The sequence below is a fragment of the Corapipo altera genome, unplaced genomic scaffold (genome assembly GCF_003945725.1).
Source record: "Corapipo altera isolate COAL_440 unplaced genomic scaffold, ASM394572v1 2b, whole genome shotgun sequence".
Lineage (NCBI taxonomy): Eukaryota > Metazoa > Chordata > Aves > Passeriformes > Pipridae > Corapipo > Corapipo altera.
This window is the reverse complement of record NW_020884874.1, coordinates 10,580,213-10,602,171: the sequence shown is the minus strand read 5'-3', so window position 1 is coordinate 10,602,171 and position 21,959 is coordinate 10,580,213. Positions and strand designations below refer to the sequence as shown.

The 21,959-nt window shown below is 37.0% G+C and overlaps 1 long non-coding RNA gene across 1 annotated transcript; it reads right to left on the bottom strand.

The window, feature by feature from the left end:
• Positions 1-1,277: 1,277 nt before the first annotated feature.
• On the bottom strand, positions 1,278-20,529 carry LOC113942786. The gene is made up of 3 exons (XR_003526052.1): positions 20,298-20,529; positions 18,953-19,001; positions 1,278-1,960 (listed from the first exon to the last, which is right to left on the bottom strand). It is a non-coding gene; the product is annotated as an uncharacterized LOC113942786 (long non-coding RNA).
• Between the last annotated feature and the right edge of the window lie 1,430 nt (positions 20,530-21,959).

Sequence of the window (21,959 nt, the reverse complement as noted above, 5' to 3'; positions counted from 1 at the left end):
ACTTCTAGGAAAGGATCCAAGGAATATCCTGTTAAGAAATAGAGCTTTTCTAATGTATCATAAACCACAGCAATGAGAACCAGATATCTTTTTGGAGTTTCTTTGCTGTGATGGAGTTAGTGAAGCATAGTCTGTTCATGGCAGACTGCAGGTCAGATGGTATTAGTCATCTCAGTTTAAGTGGCTGGAAAGAAGTACTTTGAAACCTAGCTGGTGGCCCTCTGTAATATGCAGAATGAGCAAAGTCAAAGCATAAACTATAACAGAAAAACGTTGCAAAAAAAATTCTTAACAAGTTGGAACATAACTATTTTATTGGAATTATGACATGATGGAGTAACTGGGAGGAAAATTAATTATTCTCATTGTTTCGATAGTTTTGTTTGTGTAATTCCTTTAACAAAAATAAATATACAATAAGAGATTTCTCTTACTCTTAACCTGCTGGTGCAGGTCAATAAAATCCCTAAGTACTCACATTTTCAGGTTTTATATAAGGGTTTGCCTTTATATTTTTAAGATTTCTTTTAAAAATCTATTGTTTCCCTTGCAGAGACAATATGAACCGTGTGAGCAAACAAACTGGCTGACTTAGTAAGTGGAAGGAATGAAACACCACTAGCACCTAGGGAGATGCATTTCCAACACTCATCTTAATGAGGTGATTTCCCTTTGAAGTCAGCCTGAACCACGAGTAATTGTTTTACACCGACACCAAGAGCAGCTTGCCAATATTCTTGTCCATTAAGACTCAGTCTAACAGCCATGTTCTGTGTTTTCAATTAAATACATGTTCTACAGACTGTAGAACTGTAATGCTTCTCAGCCTGAAGAAGACTCTTTCAGGTGTTTTGGCAATGTAGGCATTTGCCTCTTTGTTTGAACATGTGTCAGGGGCTCAGATGTGTCCTTAGTAAAAGTTTGGATTGTGGGTAGCTAGTAAAGAATGAGTAGAAAACTAGCATACCAGAGGAATCACTCTGATTAATTTGTTCCCTTACAAATTTAAAGCCCTCCTCTCTCCAAACTATGCTATTGCCTGAAAAACAATAAATTTATTTGAAGGTATTTTCTTTCTCTTCTCTCATGCCCATAGTTATTCTCTATATGATTTCTTTGCCTCTTGTACATAAATTTCACATCCCTGGTTAAGTGACTAAATACGATGCGACTGTTATAAAATCTGCAACACCAAGACATTAACTACCCTGATGTCTAATGAGGTCTACCTCAGAGAAATATTTTTTGTATGAGAAATGCAGGATGTTTTTAATTTTGTAATTTTTATTTTCAACCATGAAATATCTAAGTGAAACTTTTCAAAACAAACCAGTACAGATAAGACTAGTCTGATATTTTGATTTAAGCTTTGATTGAAGATGTAAACAAAAATGAAATATTGGAAATTGTGACAAGATAAAAATGTTCATGTTGGACTAAATACCTTTAAGCAAGTTAGTATTGTAATTTTCATCCTTCTCCTTCTTCTTTCATTTACACTTATTCTACAAATTCAAAAAGGAGCTCTGGACCCTGAAAACATCAAGGCATGACATGTAGGAGTCAGTGTCAATATGAATTAACCAAGTATTCAGGAAGTTAAATATAACTATGTGTGTGCTGGAATGGGACCTTTTAGGAAATCTTACCGAGACACTAATATAAGAAATTTTTCTTTTCAAAAAATAGTAAAAATTGTTTAGATGAGACTTAAGCTTAAAAGTGACTAGGACACTTTTGCAAGTACTTTTCAGTATTTTTGAAGCTGTGCTCCTCCAAAATGCCAATCACAGCTACTGAGCATTTAATATCCTTGGCAGTTTCAGCGTCCCTACTGCTAGTGGGACTGCCTGGTGTGAGGCTATGGCTGAAGTTCTCGCTCTGCTTTGACAGGCTTCAGGCATAAGAAATGTGCCATCAGTTCTCTGCAGATCATGCCACACAGCAACAGTTGACCCATCTGGAAAAGAAGGTGGGAAAAGGAAAAGTTAAATGGAGGCATTTTAGAACTCTGTTATTAAAGAGAAAAAATAAAGTGCATTTCAAAGCATTGTTTGAGGGCTTTTTATTGAAAAAATATATTTGATAAGGAAAAGAAACTGAAAAGTCCCTTGTAGATATTTCTCATTGTTATTTTGTAGAATAGTTTCAAAAATTATTTTGACTTTTTTAACGTGAAAAAAAGTTACTTCTCCTTCTTCCTTGTTTTTTTTTTTTATTATTATTTATTCTGGTTTTTTTGTTTTGTTTCCCAGTTGTTACACTAAATTATTTGTAAGAAAGGAGAACACTATTTTTAAAAAATCAGTGTCAGAAACTTGACTTATGCTTCAGTTCAAAGTCATTACACATAACTAAGATTTTCAAATATATCTAAAGAAGATGGATGACAAAATACCTTTAAACATATCTTTAGTATTCTGACCAGTTCCTATGAATTTTAGCTATAAGACTATGTGACATCAGGCAATATGATGCCTAAACAAAACTTAAAATCTTATGACTGCACTATACACAGTGCCAAAGTTCCAAGTAAAAAAAAAGAAAACATGTTGACCCTTCTTGTAGGAGCCCAGATTGCCAAGTCTGCTTACTACAAGACAGCAGATGTGAATTATGATCTTTTTTTTCCCAGAAACCTTCACTTTTTTCTTTGAACATATGGAAAAGCAATTAAAATCAGATTAAATTTCCTATTGCTTAAAAGAAGTGCTGGGAAATCACCAGACAATAGTTTTTCATAGAAAATATTGGAAATGTAATTTCCCTTTTTTTCATTAGAGTTTGAATTTTGGTAACACTATTTAAGCTAAATTTGTTGGAGAACCTCTAAAACCTCTAAAACCAGTAACTATACTTTCTTTTTTTTATTATTCTTTTTGGTTTAAAATTTTCTTTTTATGCACTCTTGAACTAGCTGTCATATGTATGGTATCACATGGATATAGTAGTTGTTATCGTTCATCAATCACCACATCAGCCTGTCGCTGTTTCAACAATAACAAATTGTACCTAAAGGTCTGCCAGGCTCCTAGGTGACTATCAGCGACAGAAATTTAGAATTCCAGGGCTAATGTATTTCAATACTTGTAGTATCTCACACTCTGGTCTCTTGGTAGAGTGGATATATTCTGAATATTTCAAGGATCTATATATATTTAATTAGATGTTAAAAGTCTCAGAAAAAAATTTTGAGCAAATGGGTCTTCTTATGAATAACTGCTTCATCTAGACTGTCAGTGAGGAGTAAAAAGGTGATAGCATTCCACCAAGCTTTACTATGGGTATGTTAAGATGACTAACAAGCATGCTCAGAAGCAGAATTCCTCACTGTTTCAATAAAAGATGCAGGTCCTACGTGTGAAGACTTCCTTTCTCTGCTCCATGTCTACCATGGAAAACAGGCATAGTTGTTTCTGTGTGTGCTTGTTTAAAAGAAAAAGTATTGGGCCCAGGGTAGATGGGAATGTCTCTGACACCTCCCCTGGGGCAAGAAGTTCTTCACTGGGTGATTAATACTGGATCATGGGACATTTCAAGAGTCTTTGACACAGGTGGATCCATTATGGCCATCAGCAGAGATGAATATCTTCAGGCTATGTGAGTGAATTGTTCAAGGGGAGTTATCACAGATGAGTCATTTGTGTAAGGACAAGGAAATAGTACCAAGCCCATAGTCTGAGGTGTCAGGTGTGCACACCCTCTGAGTCATTACACTTCCAGTCTTTTCACACTGGTGGATACATTCTTCCTCTAGGATAATAGAGTACCATCCTTATCTTAAGTCTCTCCTCATGGTCTAAATTAGTAGGCATACTGGGAGAAAAGAAAAGGTGGATACCAGGGTATTTGTGTAACCCAGGACACCATATTAAGCTAAAAGAACAGTAGGCCATATGAAGCAACTTAAAAAACAACCAAAGAAATTGTGCTTAAATTTTCTTAAAAAATGAAGTAACCTTCTAGAAAGACAGAGATGCTGAAACTTTTCGTCGGAAGGGCAAAAGTTTTGGAAAATAGGAAGTGAAGGGAGATTGTAATGGTAAATGGTTCATAATATGTGTTAAATTCTGGAAAGCTGTGAATAATCCTTACCAACATAAGTCATCCTATTTGTACAATGTGAAGAATGAAAGCCATCTGATATAATAAATATAATGGTCTGTTCATTTAGTACATTATTACATTGTGGTTTTTAAGAGAATTTAGCAAAAAACATAGCATCTGAAAACAGGTCAGCCTAAAATGCATGTCAAGAAAAAAGGGTTTTGAAGTAAACTTTGTGATCTATGTAGGGAAAAGTCATCATTATCATGGCTGGGCTTTGCGAACAAAGATTTGGGAAGGACTCTACCCACATTTGTTACAAGCATGCTGATGGCTAAAAAGACCAGTACGAGATAGACAAGTCCAGTTGCAAAAGGCACAGCAGAAGGACTCCTTAGGTGGTATATTCTGCAAGACAAGCTGAGTGAAAAATGCAGAGGTCAAAGACAGTCTGACCTTTGGATCAGAGAAGATGAAAAAAGTTATTCAGAAATGCACTTTTTTTAAAGAAAAAAAAGAGAGAGGCAGAATGCAGAATGCAGAAAGCTGAAAGCAGCATCTTAAAACAGTAAATGGGAATAAAAGAGTAGCATTATAGAGGAGATGAGTAAAATGTCATGTTCATGTTCAGATGTAGAAGTCATCAACTAGAACTGCAAGAGTAATTTTGAATTCCATATCCACAACCAAATCTTAAGTATATCACTGTTCTCCCTCTGGGTATTCCACAGTTTCTGTTCCAGGGGTATCCTTGTGATCATTTCTTATCTCCTCTGAATTAGCCTATGGGGTGTGTTGAAGAGGCAATGATGAACCTGACGATTTTCATCAAATTAGAATTTGTTTAATGAACTAAATTTTGTATAAGATAAACCATGATTACTTCAGGCAGTGGGTTTTACTTATAATAGTCTTCTAGTCTAGTCTGAGGTGTAATGTTTCTTAGATGCTACAGTAAGAATTCAATAGTAAAGTGTTTTCTTAAATTGGTTTTCTTAATGTTACTCTAACCATGTTAGTTTGTGTTAATTTCTGCACCTCTGCCTAACTTGACCGTTCCATTTCTATATACACAGAGATATGACATATGACATTCACCCTCATCCTGTCACTGGGTACCCTGGGAAAGTTTGGCTCCATGCTTTTTACTACTCCTGCATCAGGTATTTATCACACTGAAGATACTCCTGAGCTTTTTCTTCTCCAAGCTGAACAAGCCCAACTCTCTCAGACTCTCCTCATATGACAGATGCTTCAGTTCTTGATCAACCTCATGGCCCTTTGCTGGACTTGGTTATGAGGTCTATTCTCTCCACATCACTCTGCACACTATGCTTGCCAGACTTGTCATAGAATCATAGAATACACTGGGTTGGACTTTCTTACTGGATAGAAGCTCTTCATGTGTCTCCCCCATTGTTCCTAGTTTAAAGGTGTCCTCGTGAGTTTGGTCAGCCTGTTGGTTTTTCCATAACTTAACTGTGTGGGTCTTCTCTCTTCATAGCAGTCCTTATTTCTCAACAAATATCTGATGGTCATAGAAACCAAAGCCCTGCTGTTGACACCAGCTGCACAACCAGTTGTTGACCTTCAGGATATGTCCACTCCTTCTCAAGCCCTAGCTCCCCCTTCCCCGTCAGGATCAAGGATACACCACCTGGACTTATGTGCTCTTGATCATCTCCTCCAGAGCGCAGTAGTCATGCTTAATATATTCCTGGTGTTCTCTGATACTGTCATTGGTGCACACATGAAAAAGTAGAAGGGATCTGCTGTTACCTGAGGGCTAGACAAAATTTGGCATTCTTCCCACAATATCCCAAACCTGTTCCCCTAGAAAGAAGAACATGTCCCCCAACAGCAGATTAAGTAAGCAACTGGAGCCCCTGTTGCCTGCAGCAAAAGCTCTGTTGTCACTCATCACTTCCTCCTGGTGCTACCATGTGTCTCAGTCTCACTTGGCTCCTACGATTCACTGGAGAGAGCTCCTAATACCTCATCTACCAATCTGCAGGTAGTGCAGGAGTCATCCTCCCCCACTGGAAGAAGTCATTGTCTTCCCAGCCCCATCATCATGGAAATCTCCACTTCTCAGCCTAATAAGCACAAATTCCACCTTCGGTGCATTTGGAGTTCAGACCCTTGGGAAGATCAAATCAAGCTCATTCTCTTAATCCATACGGTTCTGATTCTTTGGTCAGGAATTTTAAACAAGTCACCTTTAGGACAATATTTTTTTCATTTTGTTGTTGTCATGCAAGTAAATTTAATTAAATCACACTAATTCTGAGGAGACAGGATGAAGAAGCGGAGGAATGAGACTGAAAGGGCAAGGAAGGGATTGCTTCCTTGCCCTCCTTTCACCAAAATCCCAACAGCATGGTATAATTAGGAAAGTCAGGATCAGTCAAAGATCAATCAAAATTAAAAGACTCACAACTAGTTCATAGGGAAAAGTTCATAGGGAAAGCTCTATGCAATAAAAAGCCAGTAACAATATTTCCTTGACTCTGTTTATGTCATATTTGAAGCCAGGGTCTCTTCAGTGAGGGGGTCATGACCCCTCCAGAGGTCACCAAAAGTAATCATGAGGATGTGAAACACTGACAATTTATTAGGTTCAGTAAACAAAATCTTGCCTTTCCACTTCTGTTCTATCCTTCACCTTCAAGAACAAATGTCAGTCTATCATCAAGACTACAAAATGCATGCACAGATAATTCTTGCAGGCTTGTCACTATTACTATGTATATGTGTTTTCCTGCTGGCTTATAGGAAATTTAAAAGATTTCTATCATCCTGCTTTCCTTTCACTTCACATAAGCTGCACTGGGATTCTAATAATGCTGATAACAGGGCACGCAGAAATCTCTGGAGCATCAAGGGCACTTACAAGGCATGATCCCAAAAGGGAATAAACATAAAATCATAGAATTACAGAATATTCTGAGTTGGAAAGGACCCGCTAGGATCATTGAAGTCCAACTCCTGGTCCTACATGAGACAGCCCTGCAATGTGCCTGAGAGCGTTGTCCAAACACTTCTTGAGCTCAGACAGGCTGTGACCACTTCCCTGGGGAGCCTGTTCCAGTGACCAACCCCCTTTTGTATGAAAAACCTTTTCTTAGTATCTAACCTCCTTAACACAACCTCATACCATTACATGGTATGTTGGTAATACTGTGATATGTGGACAGGCTATGGCAAATAGCCTTCCCAGGTGATCTGCAAGGTCCCCTTATAATCCAAATCATTCTATGATTCTATGAAAAAATATAAGGTAGATATACAACTTTATGAAATCCCAGAGTGAGGTAGGATGCAAAAAAATGTTACAGCAAACATGGGATGGCAAATTGCCTGTTCTGAGTATGCCTGAGGAAAGAAAATTGTGCCTTTACAGGATGATCAGCAAATCCCCACCTCATCTTTGTAACTGGATTTCTGTTGCTACTGCCAAAGACAGGAGGGACAACTGGAAAGATGGGAAGAAGATATTTCCTGGCAACAATAGCTCTTCCTCTTAAACTCTTTTCTGGCTGTTTTCCCTAGCCCGGGCCTGAGACTCCCCCACACTAGGAGCAGGACCTCCCCCAGCTATCTGCCAATTCTTGGGAACTTGAGAAGACGATAGGGATACTTGGATGTGAAACACTGGTTATAGCAGGGGCTATAATACCAAAGGGAAGAGAGAGTGGGAATGTGGATACTGTACTCCTTAGGAACGGAGGAAGAGGTTCCAGCAAAGAAAGAGGAGGCATGGCCTCAGCTCTCCTGAAGTTTCCTGACTTCTTGGCATCTTTGTTCTCTCCTCCCCCATGCTTACTATTTTCCCCCCGACTGCACCTGGTCATAGCTGAATAGATCTTTTCTGAGTTTATCTGGTCAGGCTCCTGGGGGCCAAGGGTTGCTCACTCCAAACACACACAGTTCTGTCCTTGTTCCCATTACTTCATGGATCAACACCTGCACCTGTTTCATCTTGATCTGTCACTTTCCCATGGGCTATACTTATTTTACTGAAGGGCAGCAAGAGATTTTTGCCTCACAGAGAGGTCATCTTAGGTAGGTATTACCTAGATCCTAGAGCACAATAATTCTTTGCCTTCCTATTTTCATCTGCTGTCTATCTTTTAATTGGTGCTTTCATCCAGTCAGTCACTCTGTTGCTTTGTCAGTACCCAAGGTAAGACACCGTGATGTTTAATCATTTGCTGTAGTTTACAATAGCTAATTGTCTCAGCTGAGCATGTCAGCTTTGTGTTACCTTGCAAAACACATTTCCAGATACCTTATCGCAGTTTTTGGGTGAGCTCCAAAGAGCCCACTCCAACAGAATAACAAGAAGCAGGAAACAGGCACAGCCAGATAGTGCCAATCTGAAATGTCAGCATCAAAGGAACAATAAAGCAAGAACACAGCTCAAATACACCACTCTTGGTCTAAAAATCAAATTCCATTACAAACCAATTAAAAAAAGGCATTAGAAAAACCCTAATGGGCCAAACTGCAGGGTAAAAGAGAACTTAAAGGTTGGCATTAGACTCAGCAATTTTGGAGACTGACATCAGAAACATTTATAGAATATTAGGGGGCAAGAGCTCCATCTGAGCAGATAAGGTCAAGGTTTGTACAGGGATGACTTTATATGGCCTGTTTTAAGGAAGTGGGATGAAGAGGTATAAAGGAAAGCAGAGATTGGGTTGAGTAGTTAATTTTGTCCCTTACAAGCCTAGTGGGGACCAGGAAGTTATCATACCATGCGCTGAAGTCAGAAAGAGGGTGGAAAGAAGGCCTAAACCAACAAACTCATCGGAGAGTCAATTAAGACCTGCTGTCCCACACTAGATTATATGAGAGCTATATTATAGGAAATAAAAAAAATATTTGCCCAAAACTTATTGCCTAAATGTACAAGAAAGTGCTGAAGGTGGAATCAAGCTACAATAAATGGTAGCTGCAGCTTTATCACTGTGTAAATGTTCTTCAACAACAACAAAAGAAAAACAACAAACAGCAAAAAAAGTGAGCTACAATTTTTGAAAGTTGCAACCATCTTAGGCTGAGTAGGCAAGAGATGAACATATGGCCCTTTTGCACATCTCTGTGTCCATATTCAAACCTAAGTTATGCTCTTCTACATTAGAATTCAAATAAAGATAACATGGAGATGATTCCTCTCTTCCAGCAATAATTACCGATGACCAATTTCTTTCTTTCAGCTTCTGTTTCCAACGTGGATCATATTCACATTGAATTAGGTGAAAATATAATTTGGGAATTTAAGTAATATATTATTGTATTGAATGTTGTTTTGTTTCAGTGTAAGTGTGGACTGTGATTTTCTTTCAATAAGCTAAACTTTTAAGGTTTAGAATCCTAATCTCAACATTAAATTTAAAGAGAAGAAGAACAACATAAGACGAGCTTTTCAGATGCTGGAATTCATGTTCAAATAACTGAAATGTTTATTTCTAAATTTTCTAAGATCAAAAGATAACTTACCACATTTGCATTTGAGCATTTGTTGGTAATGTGTAGAATCTATGATTGCAATAATTAATATGGATTAATACAATATTAATTGAATGTCTAAAGCACTAATCCTGGAAAAATGGTTCAATAATTCTTGTATTTATCAGTACATTTGCCATAAAGTAGACTAAAAGAAAAGATAAAAAATAAAAAGATAAAAAGAGATCTTTTCATCTTGTATGACCAAGACACTGAAGATGGTGATATATGGCTGCTTCTCCCCAAAAATTAAGATTGACTGATAATTAGGATCAGTCTCCCATAATATAACCTATGAAAAAGTACTGCACAGACGTGAGAGTGATCCACCATGACAGGAACAAAGCCTACTACAGCAGTGTAGCCCTACAAAGAACCTGAAACTCTTTAAAGTTGAAACAAGGTGCAGTTGACTCTAGCTGTAGCTGACACTACTACTAACAGTAAACTTGAGATGGTCTAGATAAATGGCCTGTTCAGATAGGTACCCACACATTAGGTATGAATCAATATGAATGCTACAGATTACACACGCTAAAGTATAATATTATTTTTTATCACCATGGGAGAAGGAGAGGAAGCATAGGGATATCCCCTGCTGAGTTTTTCAGCTTTCTCAAAAGTTTCTAAACCTTTCATTTTTAAAAAATGCTTTTCTTTTTTCCTTTTTATTTTTTTTTTTGATTCCACAGTCAAAGGACATAAAAGTCCTAGAGGAACTTAATTTCTTATCCGTGTGAGCTTTCCTGATGATGCTTTTGTTACACAGGCTCTCATAAGCAAAATTCTCTGATAGCCTTAGTAAAAAATTAAGCATTGCTTTCCTCAGACACTAATTTTAAGAAGTTGTTATCTATGGTTTCTGTGTAAAGGAGCATTACCAGACCCCTCCTGATCCTATCAACTCCGTTTAGTAGGCCTTTGTTCCTGTCATGGTTGTATTTCTCTATGGAAATTACAGTAAGAGGTACTGAAGCATCTGTTCTAGCAGTCATATCCTGACAGCCATGCTATCTGTGGGGAGAAATCTTCTGAAATGTTTTCTGATGTATATTAAGACAGATATGAAATTCTTCTGTCTTTTGGGCTAATTTGGAAAGCCATGAAAACGTTCAAACATTTGGATCCAGCTGTTACCACTCACACAGAGTGACCTCCCTGTGATAGGCAGTTATATTAAGAGCTAGCTCCAAATGAGATGATATATCTACATGATTCAAGTCAGAGTTCATAGAATAAGAGAAAAAAAATTCATTAAGGTAACTGGAAAATAAAAAACAACTTTCAAGCAATCAAAAACTTCCTGTTAATAAAGTCAGCATACTACAGAGCTAAATACAGGTTGAAAAAAAATTACTCTCAGCTTAATAAGTTAATTGGTTAGACTGTGAGACCTTGCAAAGCAGTAGACATATTTAATTGGTTGTGGGAGTGCTCAGGGATTTTCTACATAGCTGAACATACATTAAAAGTTTAGTCAAATAATTCTTAAGTTCGGCTCAGTTGTTGTCAGGACCAATTTTTACTTTACCTTTCTTAAGGGAATTGGCTGCCAGAGCTAGTTCATCCATTGTACATGGCTCTCTGCAATGACGAATCTGCTGCTTTTCCTATCAATTATTGTTCTATAATATTCTATAACTTTAGTGGAGCTGATACATAACTCATCTGCAGTGATAAGAAAGGATTATTCTCTCTCTCTCAGATCACTAGGAAGCTCCTTTATGCTTATACTGTCTTTTCTGTCAGTCATAACTATATTCCTTAAGAAGCTCTGCCATATTTTTCCATTTTTCCTTAATTAATAGAGAAACCAGTCCTCCAGCAACTGGTAAGGCCGTCACAGATGGGATCTTCAGCAAGAGGATACACCTGAGTCACCTGTTTATAGTTTTTGTCTTTATGAGGTATTTTTGGCTCAAGCCCCAACAATTCATACTCTAGCTTCTTGAGATACACATTAAAAACAGCATGAAAAAAAGACTGTACATTTCTAGCTGCGTTTTTGTATTTCCCATTAAGGTGTTAAATTACTTAATATGATCTTTGCAACTTACCTTTTAAAAATTTAAGTGGTTAGGAAGTATGTGGTGTTAGAGCTGCTTTTAGGTTTATAATGACAGACAGATGCAAACTCAGAATAGAGATGATGAGTAAAGCGGGATTTTTTTCAGTGCAGTCCAGTAGTGTTAGTGCTGTTAAGCCCCACACAAAATGCGTCAGTATTCTCATTTCCATTTTCTACTATTGAAAGATTTGGGTTACAGAATAAACTTAGATGCCAGACACCTGCCTGCATTTTAGCTAGTTACCATATTAATTATTTGCATGTAACAACTGTTAATACAACAGCTGTTGAAACTACTGGTGTTCAATCTTCCTCTGCTACTAAGACACAATGGTTTTTAAAATAAAACTTTTCGAGCAAGGCTTCCAGACAGTCGTGATGTGAAATACAGCTACCACCCTTTGACAGGATTTCCCTATTTCCTGTACGAGTTATGAAGGGTGCATGGACAACAAGATCAGATTTAACAAAGGTTCTATACTGTTTGTGAGTACTGCAATAACTAGCCTAATCTGAGGGGTCAATTTTTTATTTCTGTGTTTGTTTTTGACATAGTATCTGATCTTGTAATTCGGGCAGCTTGAGGATGCTTTTTGTCACCGAAAGCAGAATTTAAAGTTTTATCAATGTAAGGTTTCATGAAAGACCTTTTATGTGTTATTACCAACTTGATTAATTTGGTAAACCTTATTTTTACAGCAGTAGGCATGTATTAAAATGTCCAGATTTATTAAATTTTTCATAAACTATCTCCAACAGTGACACCTCCATTAATGTTAGTATAAGAGCACTAATAAGACCCATTTTTTCCCTCCTAAGCAACACCAAGGAAAAAATAATCAATCACACTTGTCATTAACCTTGTGATTTTCCAGAAAATTTTGATTAGAGGCATCTGACTATACAACATGTATAAATATGTGCACCACTGTAGCCATCACAGCTTTCTCCCCTTTCCTTCCTGAGCTTAAATGTTCTTTGAGTTGTTCAATGCTACCATGTGTTAACTCATGACTGTATTAAAACAACCTATATCACAGCTTTCTATGACCTGATGATATTATGGCATCACTAGATGGAATTTTAAATTAAAACTGTTTGGATGTTTTACCTTCTGGAAGCTGTAATACTTCTTTTGTTGTATTGATCTAGGACCTGACTTAGAAGAGTGGGAAGAGTAATGAGACTTTCCCTAAGATAGCAAGCGATGAAGATAAGTGCAAAATTGAACTGACAAGCTTTAGGGTGGTAATGTTCTTGTGTGCACTGGTGACAGCTGGTTGGAAGATTTGTGCTGAAAAGAAGTAGTTCTCCACCTAGAAGATACTTGATAAAAGAGAAAACAAAAATAGGGGGTTGGCATCTACCTTTGAAACTAATCACATTCTCCAGGAGAATAAAAAAGATTGTTCTTTTTAATAAGAAGACATATGCCTGTGTTACTGAAAACATAGACCAGGAAATAGTAGTCTAAATATTCTGAAAGTCTACTTCATGGGAAAAGAAACAGGTAGAGACAAGCAATAAATGACCTAATTGCTGTCTACATTAAGATATGTAAACTCAGCACAGAAAAAGGGAAGAGTATTTGGAAGAAGAATCTACAAGCACTTTAGAATTCCAAATATTTTCTGAAAAGATGACTGATATTGATTCACCATGTATATTTTTAATAAACATGGTATCTCTTCTCTAATCAGATATTTTGATACCTAGCTAAATGTTATGGTTGTCATATACAATGGATACACATGACAAACCACCAATTTCTACATTTATGGCTGCTGCCCCAAGGATTTTGAGGGCCAGTTGTTGAAAGAGGAGAGTTAACCAGTGACTTATGAAAACAGAAGGGTCAACACTTACCTTTTCCACTTTCATGAAGTTTGAAGATATCAAAACAAGAAAAAAATCGATAAAGCAAAAGGCAGTGTGTTTTGCCAAGGCAAATTTTTATCTCCAATAAAGATGATCATCCAATCAATGTTTTCAAGGTTGAAAACATCACGTCTATAGCCACAATTAAAAAAAAAAACAAAACTCAGCAAAAAGCAAAACAAATCACAAAACACCTTTATTAAATTCGGGAAAATCTGAAAATTTTCTGTTTACAATTGTTATACAAGAATTAAAATTATGTTATTCAATATGATCTTTGTGTTTTGTTCTAATCCAAATATGAAGAAATCCTATGAGAAAGTGTTACAACAACTTCTTTCAACATAATTATGTGAGACACCTTAGTTCTTCGTCAGTGTACTCTTTACTTGCAGTTACTACCCAGTAGTACAGGATTACTGTACTAATAGCTGTCTATTCTTCTACGTCTTTATCACGCTATAGGTTTGTGCATGTTGTTTTCATGCTTCTGCATCTCATGTATATATTCTGGAGAAGGACTTGTACGTCAGATTCGAGTGCCTGTTCATACTGCAATTAAGCTATGACTTTACTAAGAGTTCTGTGTTCTCTTTAGGCCATTGCATTTTACAAGTGCATTAGAGGTCAAGATGCAGCATAGTCAAAGTGTAATCTCTTTCAAACAGCAGAAATTAACCTTGAAGTATCACAGAAATTATAACTATCTTCTCCAAGAAGAAAATGGCATTTTTCTTTCTACCCTGAAAGTGTCAAAATAGCTTTCTTTTTTGTTGCCTGGAAGGAGGATACTCTGTTCACACATTATAAATTAAAATGATTGAAAAGGAAGAGGAAAAAAACAAGTTGATAAAATTATCAGATGTGTTATTTGTGGATGACATTTAACTAGATATCTAAAAATAATCTCTCACAAGGCTGAACATAACCAGTTATCTTAGGTTATTTCTGAACTGCCACCTGCTTAATATTTTTGGAAGACAACCCTTTGGGGCAGACTGTACTCCTTGATACATCTGAATACTGTGGAAATTGCAATATGTAATAAGCATAATAAAAATCTTTAATTGATTAATAAGATTGGAGTGTCTAGAACAAGGAGAAGGAAAGACAGGAAAGTTCTCAGGAACATTCAGTTGTCAATCAGCATACAGTTAAGAAACAAACATTTAAACATCTTCTTTTAGAATGGAAAATCATATAAAAACTTGTTAAATAACTGGGACATTTTATGTAAGTGTTGCTATGGGACTTAATTTTCATTCTCGTCAAACACAGAAGAGAGAGAATGTATCTAGATGTCCACTGTGTCTATTTTTTACACATTCCATAAGACTGATGCTCACAATTACTTGGCATATTGAATTTCTTCAGGACATGCCTTGTATTATTAGAACTTCCAGTGAGCACAGAGATAGATGTTTTTAGCAATGAAGTTGGTGAGCTAAACTACTGTACATCAGATAAAACATTCCTCCATTGTGATGGATGACTTCCCTTCAGCTCTACACTTCTGAAGCTGTTCTGTTTATTTCATTTCAAGCTTACTTTAATCTACACTTGAAGGAGCCAAATCTATATTCAGCGTTGAAACTGCTCAGCCTTCCTGTCAGATCTTTCCTTTTATTTTTTTACTGATGCTATTTAAAGGTTTTCTGTTAGAAAGCTTAGAATATAAAAACATATACAAGAGAATTTCACATTCTCTATGCAATTTCTACCATAAAAACAGCAAATGATTCAGTAGCCTTTAACCACAGAGCACGTCTTTTGTTTCTCCAGCTAAGGATTTTTTTTCCCCTTGGTAAAATGGTAAATTGGATCTTCCAATCGGGTTAGCAAGAAAATATCCTTTACTTAAAAATTAGCAAGTGAGCATCTGTATTAACACCTTGTTTCTTTTCACCTCCAAATTCAAGATTATTGTTCTCTACATGTTCAGAGATGTCTGCAGAGCTTTGAGCGTTGATAGTGTAAACCTTTTGAATCTTCTGCCAAGATGACATTAGGCCAGAAGAAACACTCATTATCTCTAACTGGCCATCCTATAACAAATAAAAAGTCTTGAACACCATCCAAAATTAAAATCTGTCCCTGTTGTTTTTATGTTTGGTAGCATTTGTGTAAGACACGATCATTAAATCATAGAATTCAGCTTTCACCATCTCACCACTCCTGCCTGTAAGCTCATCAGTAAAAGCTACATAAAGGGGTGTGCTTAGCAGCATGATACAGATCCTAAGCCACTGGCCTGGTGTTTTGGTCTCATAAGCATATTAGACAGCTTTATGGGATTTGCATTTAACAAAACTACAAGGAGATTAATTACAACTCCTTAAGCCACTGAAAAATAATGTAAAATCAATTACTGTGTTATTGGTTAGGCCAGACAAAAATCAAATGAGCACAGCACTTTCACTTTCCATTGCAGATTCCCATTAGCAAAGATTTCTTAGATATGTGGACATGATTATGAAATGTGGGATAATGTTAACTAATTTTTAATTAAGGAACTTTTTTTTCAATTCTATGATGGCTAGACATAAGGCCTTTGTGGGAGTACAGTGGTCTTTTGTACTTCCCTGAAGATTGCTGAAAAATTTTGCAGATAATGAATAGAGGTCCAATGTTTTTTTCCCTGTAGATAAACAACCATGGATTTATCATTTGATGATCAATGCATAGTTCAGTGGGAAAAATTCCATTTGTCTGCATGTAGTACAGTACTTACACTGTACTGTAATTCACAGGACATTTTAAACAGTTCATCATGAAGAATCAGATAAAATTTTCCTTACAGAGTTTTGAACACAAGATTGAAAATATTTGAGGAATTTTATTTAGGGATAGGCCTGTAAAACAAATTAAAATACAAACACTGTCCCCACTTTGGTATATTTTTCTCATATGCCTGATGTCCTCCATCCTCTACAGTTTCTTTTGAATTTAGTATATTTTATAGTGTTATAATACACATTTAACACAGACTGAAGTCCTAGTGGACAGTAGTACATGAAACCAAAACAGGAACAGGTTGAGCTGAACTCTTCTCCCTTCCTTCTCCCAGGTTCAGATTACATACCACAGCAGAAGACTCACTCTGCATGGCAAATCACACATAGCTGAGACACATGATGGGGTAAGTCTGCACACATGGGAGAAAGGCACACACTTCCAGCTGCTGTAAAGCAGTATAATGTCTCATTAGCTGGAAAGGAGGCAGAGAGCCTCTAAAGTGCTGTGAAAGAGCCAAGTTTGTGTGAATTGCTAGAGGGAAGATAATGGGGGGCAAATCTAATAAACCCAAGACTGCTATTAGTACAATGTCTATTAAATTCTTTGGAGTTTTTCATATTCAATAGTGACTCCAAATGCAAGTATTTTGTGACTCATCAGGGAGTCTAATTCTCAGTGCGGGACATATATGCTAACTGGAAAGGGAGTCCTGCTGTGCTTTATCTCATGTCATTATAGAGACCCAAAATATGTATTTGGAAAACACTTTAATATTTTGGCTGAGGTGAACTAGGTCCATGAACACTGCTACCACAAGTGTTCAAAGATGGTTGAGTTGTAATTGCACATGGGGCAATGAAAAATTATTCTCAAAGCTTGTCCAGACAAAGGTATTCTAAATCATTTCAAACTGATTAATATAATTTTTTTTTCCTACAAGAGAGGCAGGACATCGTTACAAAAGTTCAAAAATCCTGGGACTCGAACTGTTTAATAAGATAAGCTTGTATTTTCTGGATGCACCGAAGACACATCATATTATTTTCTTGAATATCATATTGCTATCACTTTATAATCGTGTATGGATAAAGTGAGACAATTGTTGGCAACAGGAGTGAAGTCATAATATGATGTAATATGTAATATGATGTACTAATATCCATTAGTAGAAGTCTCAACAAAAACAACATTTAGTTTTAAAGGTGTAATGAATATTAAGCAATTCTTGAACCTTGTAGCTATACTACACTGGGATGAATTCAGCCTAAATTGAAAGAGAAATAAATGAACAAAACCAATGAAACTCCTTGAATTAATTAATATAATTTTTTAATTCTCAGGCAGATTAGAGCTATAAAATACAGATTCTTTCAGAAAATCCACACACCTCACTGTCCATGTCAAAATAATTTAGTCTTCCTGTTAAAAAAAAAAGTCCTATAAAACACAGTTGCCTGATCTGAAATCAGAAAAGTTTTTGGCTGGAAAAACAATAAAGATAACCACAAAACCAAGTCTTGAAGAGCAAGAATTCTTAAGAACAAACACTTCCTGAGATGTTCATTATGAAAAAAAGAGAATGTCTTTTGCTCTTGTACAGAGCAATAAATTTCACCATTTGAAAAACAGAGGAATGACTTAGTTCCACAGCCACTTCCAGGTGGGTTGGAGAGCATCTCCCTGCCGGCTGTGGCTCTGTTGTGCATTAGAGATGGACGAAGGCTCCGTGAGAGCTCTCATTTGGATGCCTCAAATGTTCTGTCATTTGGCCATTGAAAAAAGACGAGTGTGAAAAATTATGTAAGACATTCTGGCAAAATAAATGAACCAGCTGGTTTTGTCTCTTCTACATTTGCTTAAGTAAAAATACTCAAACAGCAAAGAGTGCTTAGGGAGAGACCGCTCCTTCTGTCATAGGTCAGGAATGTGACTGTCTGCTTTTAAGATAAGGCTTGGCAAAATCATTTCTGGCCGGAGCCTTGGCATACTGAGTTAGATAGGAATCTAACTGCATCCTTTTTAAAGCTGGTCATCAAATACTTATCTGATGAGGGAACTCGGTGAAATTTCCTATTTGAGCCACTAAGCGTCATAGCAATCTGACTAGCTAAAAAGATTTCTTGGATTTAATAAATCCCTTCAAGAAGAAAAAAAAATTGTTCTTAGATTACTTAGGTTCTGGTCACCTACTTACTAATCATCTCCTGACTAATCCTCCACGAAGTTGAAGCCTCAGTGATTTCCTCTTACCCTCTTCCTGATTTAGAAGTTATATTTTTTTAGAGAGGAAGCAGGAGCAACCTCATGTGATACACACAATCATTAACAACACTTTGAAAAATGAGTGACAACAAAAGCACACTCTGAGGTTACTGCACATTTTTTTTCCTGTAAATTATTCCCTCATTTCCAGCATATTTGTATGAAGGACAATGTAGAAAGTGTTGAAAGAAATATGTGGTGTCTGCTTAGACGAGAACATGCTGATAAGCAGTGGCACGTCTTGACAAGCATTTCTCCTTATCTCATTACCTCTCATTCTTTCCAGTTTCTCCTCTTCAGCAAAACATTGAAATGTGACTAGAGCAATAACAGTGATTAAAATGTCAGATTGCTCTGTCTTTCACTATTTATCTTATTTTCCTCATCTACTCAGGTATATACAGCTGTGGAGGGAAAATGGTAACTCAGGGAGGCTGAAGTTGTTACCCATTAAAAAGATGAGCGTCATGTGTTGCTGCTTACTCCATGTGAGTGTCTGTAAGCAGAGAGAGAAAGAGATGAGGGAGTGTGTCAGTGCGTGTGTGTGCGTGTGCGTGTTGTATGCAGAATAATCTTGCAATCATCAGAAGGATTATTTTTGGTGAGATAGGTGACACCATATAAATTTAGCAACACAGCTTGCCTCCTTAGAAAACTGTTTGCAATGCTATTATTAGGCACCATTAAGGACTGAATGAGTCTGCCTATCTGCAATATAAAACACTCATGAAAATATCATAGATTCCTTTTTGCAGCAAGCATGCTAAGTAGATTCTGTTCAACTGTATTATGGCTGCATTTGCAATTTTACAATTAAAAATATTTAGTACTTTAATTATTAATCCTAATACACAGAGATTCAAAGTATTCTGATAAAAGTCTCCAGATCAGGCAAATTCTCAATGAGAAAAGGCAAAATGTATCTGGAATAGAAATCATCACCCTCATCCTCTTGAAGAATGTAACTAATCTTCACTAAATTAAATTCATATAAATGTTATTAATTTTCTGTTGTATACAACTAGCTTGTCCCCCGTTCCTCCCCAAGACATATCTGTCTGGAGAAGGACACTGGAAGATTAAACCATCTATGGGAGATGTCAGGGAAGGATTAGTCATCCTATGCCTTCACATGAGAGATCTGCAGTCTGCTACGCTTTGTGAACATTGGAGTTCCTCTGTTTCTTTGTCATTACGAGTGCTCCTCAGAAAGGGTAGTTCACGGTCTGTCATGAATGAGTTGTTTAGGTCACTCAAAGAAACTCCAGCAAAAGGTATCAACAAAAACAGGTTTAATGCAAAAGTGTAAGCACAACAAAGCTCACTGGCAAAGTTCACTCTACTAATTCCTAGATGGTTAAAGCACACAAAGAAAAATCAGAGTAAAATCTAACATCTATCATTCTAAAAGTAAAATACATCTAAAATTATTTACATGTAGGCTGGGGATGAAAAAAATTAAGGATGGTACAAGGTAAGGATAAAAAAGAATAAAGAACATTCCCACTGAGCCATAAGCTTCAGAATGGACCTCCTTGCCAAACTTTGCTGCAGACTTGACCAATATTTCAGGCCTAAATGTTTTAACAGTGCTTAACGACATTTAATCAATAGCCTAATTTAAACAATTTAACAAAAGATTTTATAGAATTTACTATAGTACAATCGTAACTCTTTTGTAGGCCTAACTTATGAATCTAACATACTTAAGAATCTAAGAGAATAACATTCATAGTACATTTGCTATAGCATATTCACATTTGCATGCACAGGAATATATACAAATATGTACCTGTGAAAAATTCCCCTCAAGTTCAGTGAAGTACTCATGTTGGATATCTTTGCATCTTCTCAATAGGTGAAGGGTTGAGCCTTGAGGAGTGAGGCTCCGTTGTCAGTGTTCGGCAGCAGTTCTTCAAGTACAGCAGTTCTTCAAGTACAGTACCTCTCTGGCTCTGAGAGGTGTGCCACTCAGAGTGAGATTGCTGGCCACAGCCCACTGTGGTCCAGGAGAGCTCAAAGGGTATCACTTAAGGACCACTATTTATAGGGTTACAAGACAGATGGCTTTAGTCATAGCAATTTTCCATCCTGGCTGCAATTCAGGTCAGCAACTTTCTTTGAAAGTTCAGTAACAACAATGTTGTTCCATTTGGGTTGTTAGTCAGGCAAGAAAAATAATTTTCTGGGGCAGTTGGTTAGAAAACAGGAGATTGTTAGACAACATAAATTCTTGGGAGCAGACAGTGTTTCTGATAAGCTCAAGAGGAGCTTAGCCCAGATGTTGTTCTTCAAGGCTGAGGCCTAACAAGAGTTTCTGAGATCATAATGCAGCTCATGGAGGGGGGAGGGGCATTGTGTCACCACAGAGTGGGAGACCATTTACTCAGGTTGACACACAACTTCAGTCTGGTGATTGATCTTTCAGTTTGGTGACTAAAAGACAGGTAGATGCCATTTCAAAGACCCCTTTTAGATCACGGAGTACAAAATCAAGAATCTGAGCCACATTCAAACTGTGAGTCACTTAGGCATGAGTAGAGCCTTCACCATGGAGTGTGCAGGTGTGTCTCTTCCTCTCCATGTCAGAGCAGCAGTCATAAGCAAGTAATGATTAATCAGAGGATTCTACCACATATTTGTTTATTTTAGTATCAGCTGGAAGTAAAAACAACTCTCTAGCCAGTATTTGTATTTTTATGGCCCAGAGATGCCTTCATGTCTCATCATTTGCAATAGTTTTAAAGACAATCTGTGTAACATGTAGACACCAAAAATCATTCTGCAGTGTTTTCAATGGAAAGTGCAGTGTGCTGAGATCACTGTCTACAGGTTCTGTCTTTCATATTTCTCTCTCAGTCCTTTCTTTGTCTACCTGGTATCTCTTACTTTTTAGGTTTTAGACTATGGACTATAGCCTTTGTAGAGCACACAGCCATCTTCTTAAGCATTCACAAAAACTACTTTTGTGATAAAAAATAAAATGCTATTTGGCTTACTCATCAGTCTTCAGACAGGAGGATGCAGCAGGACTCCTACCTATACACCCAAGCGTTCTCCCATCCCAGGATAGTCTTCACTGTACCACCAGTGAGCCATCTCTGACTTGTGCCATCCTTGCAGTGGCCACAGACAACGTCTCAGTGAGCATGACATGGCAAAAGCCAAAACCCCATATATGGGAATGTGCTAATGACCAAATAGTTGTGGAAGAGTATTCAAGCCTGAATCTGTCTAGATGCAGCCACAGGTGCTCCTACAGCATTGTGGGATCCTGAGATTTTGACTTCTTTAATGTGCAGTAAAAGTTTAATCAAGGTTTAGAAAAAGCTCTAGTCACTAGTAAGCAAGTCAGGTGTCCTTGTTGCATCATTACTAGGCTGTGTATCTGTGTTTCAGGGCAGAAAAATGTCCCTGTTGTGTGAAAGGTAAATCAGATAATCCTAGTTAATTT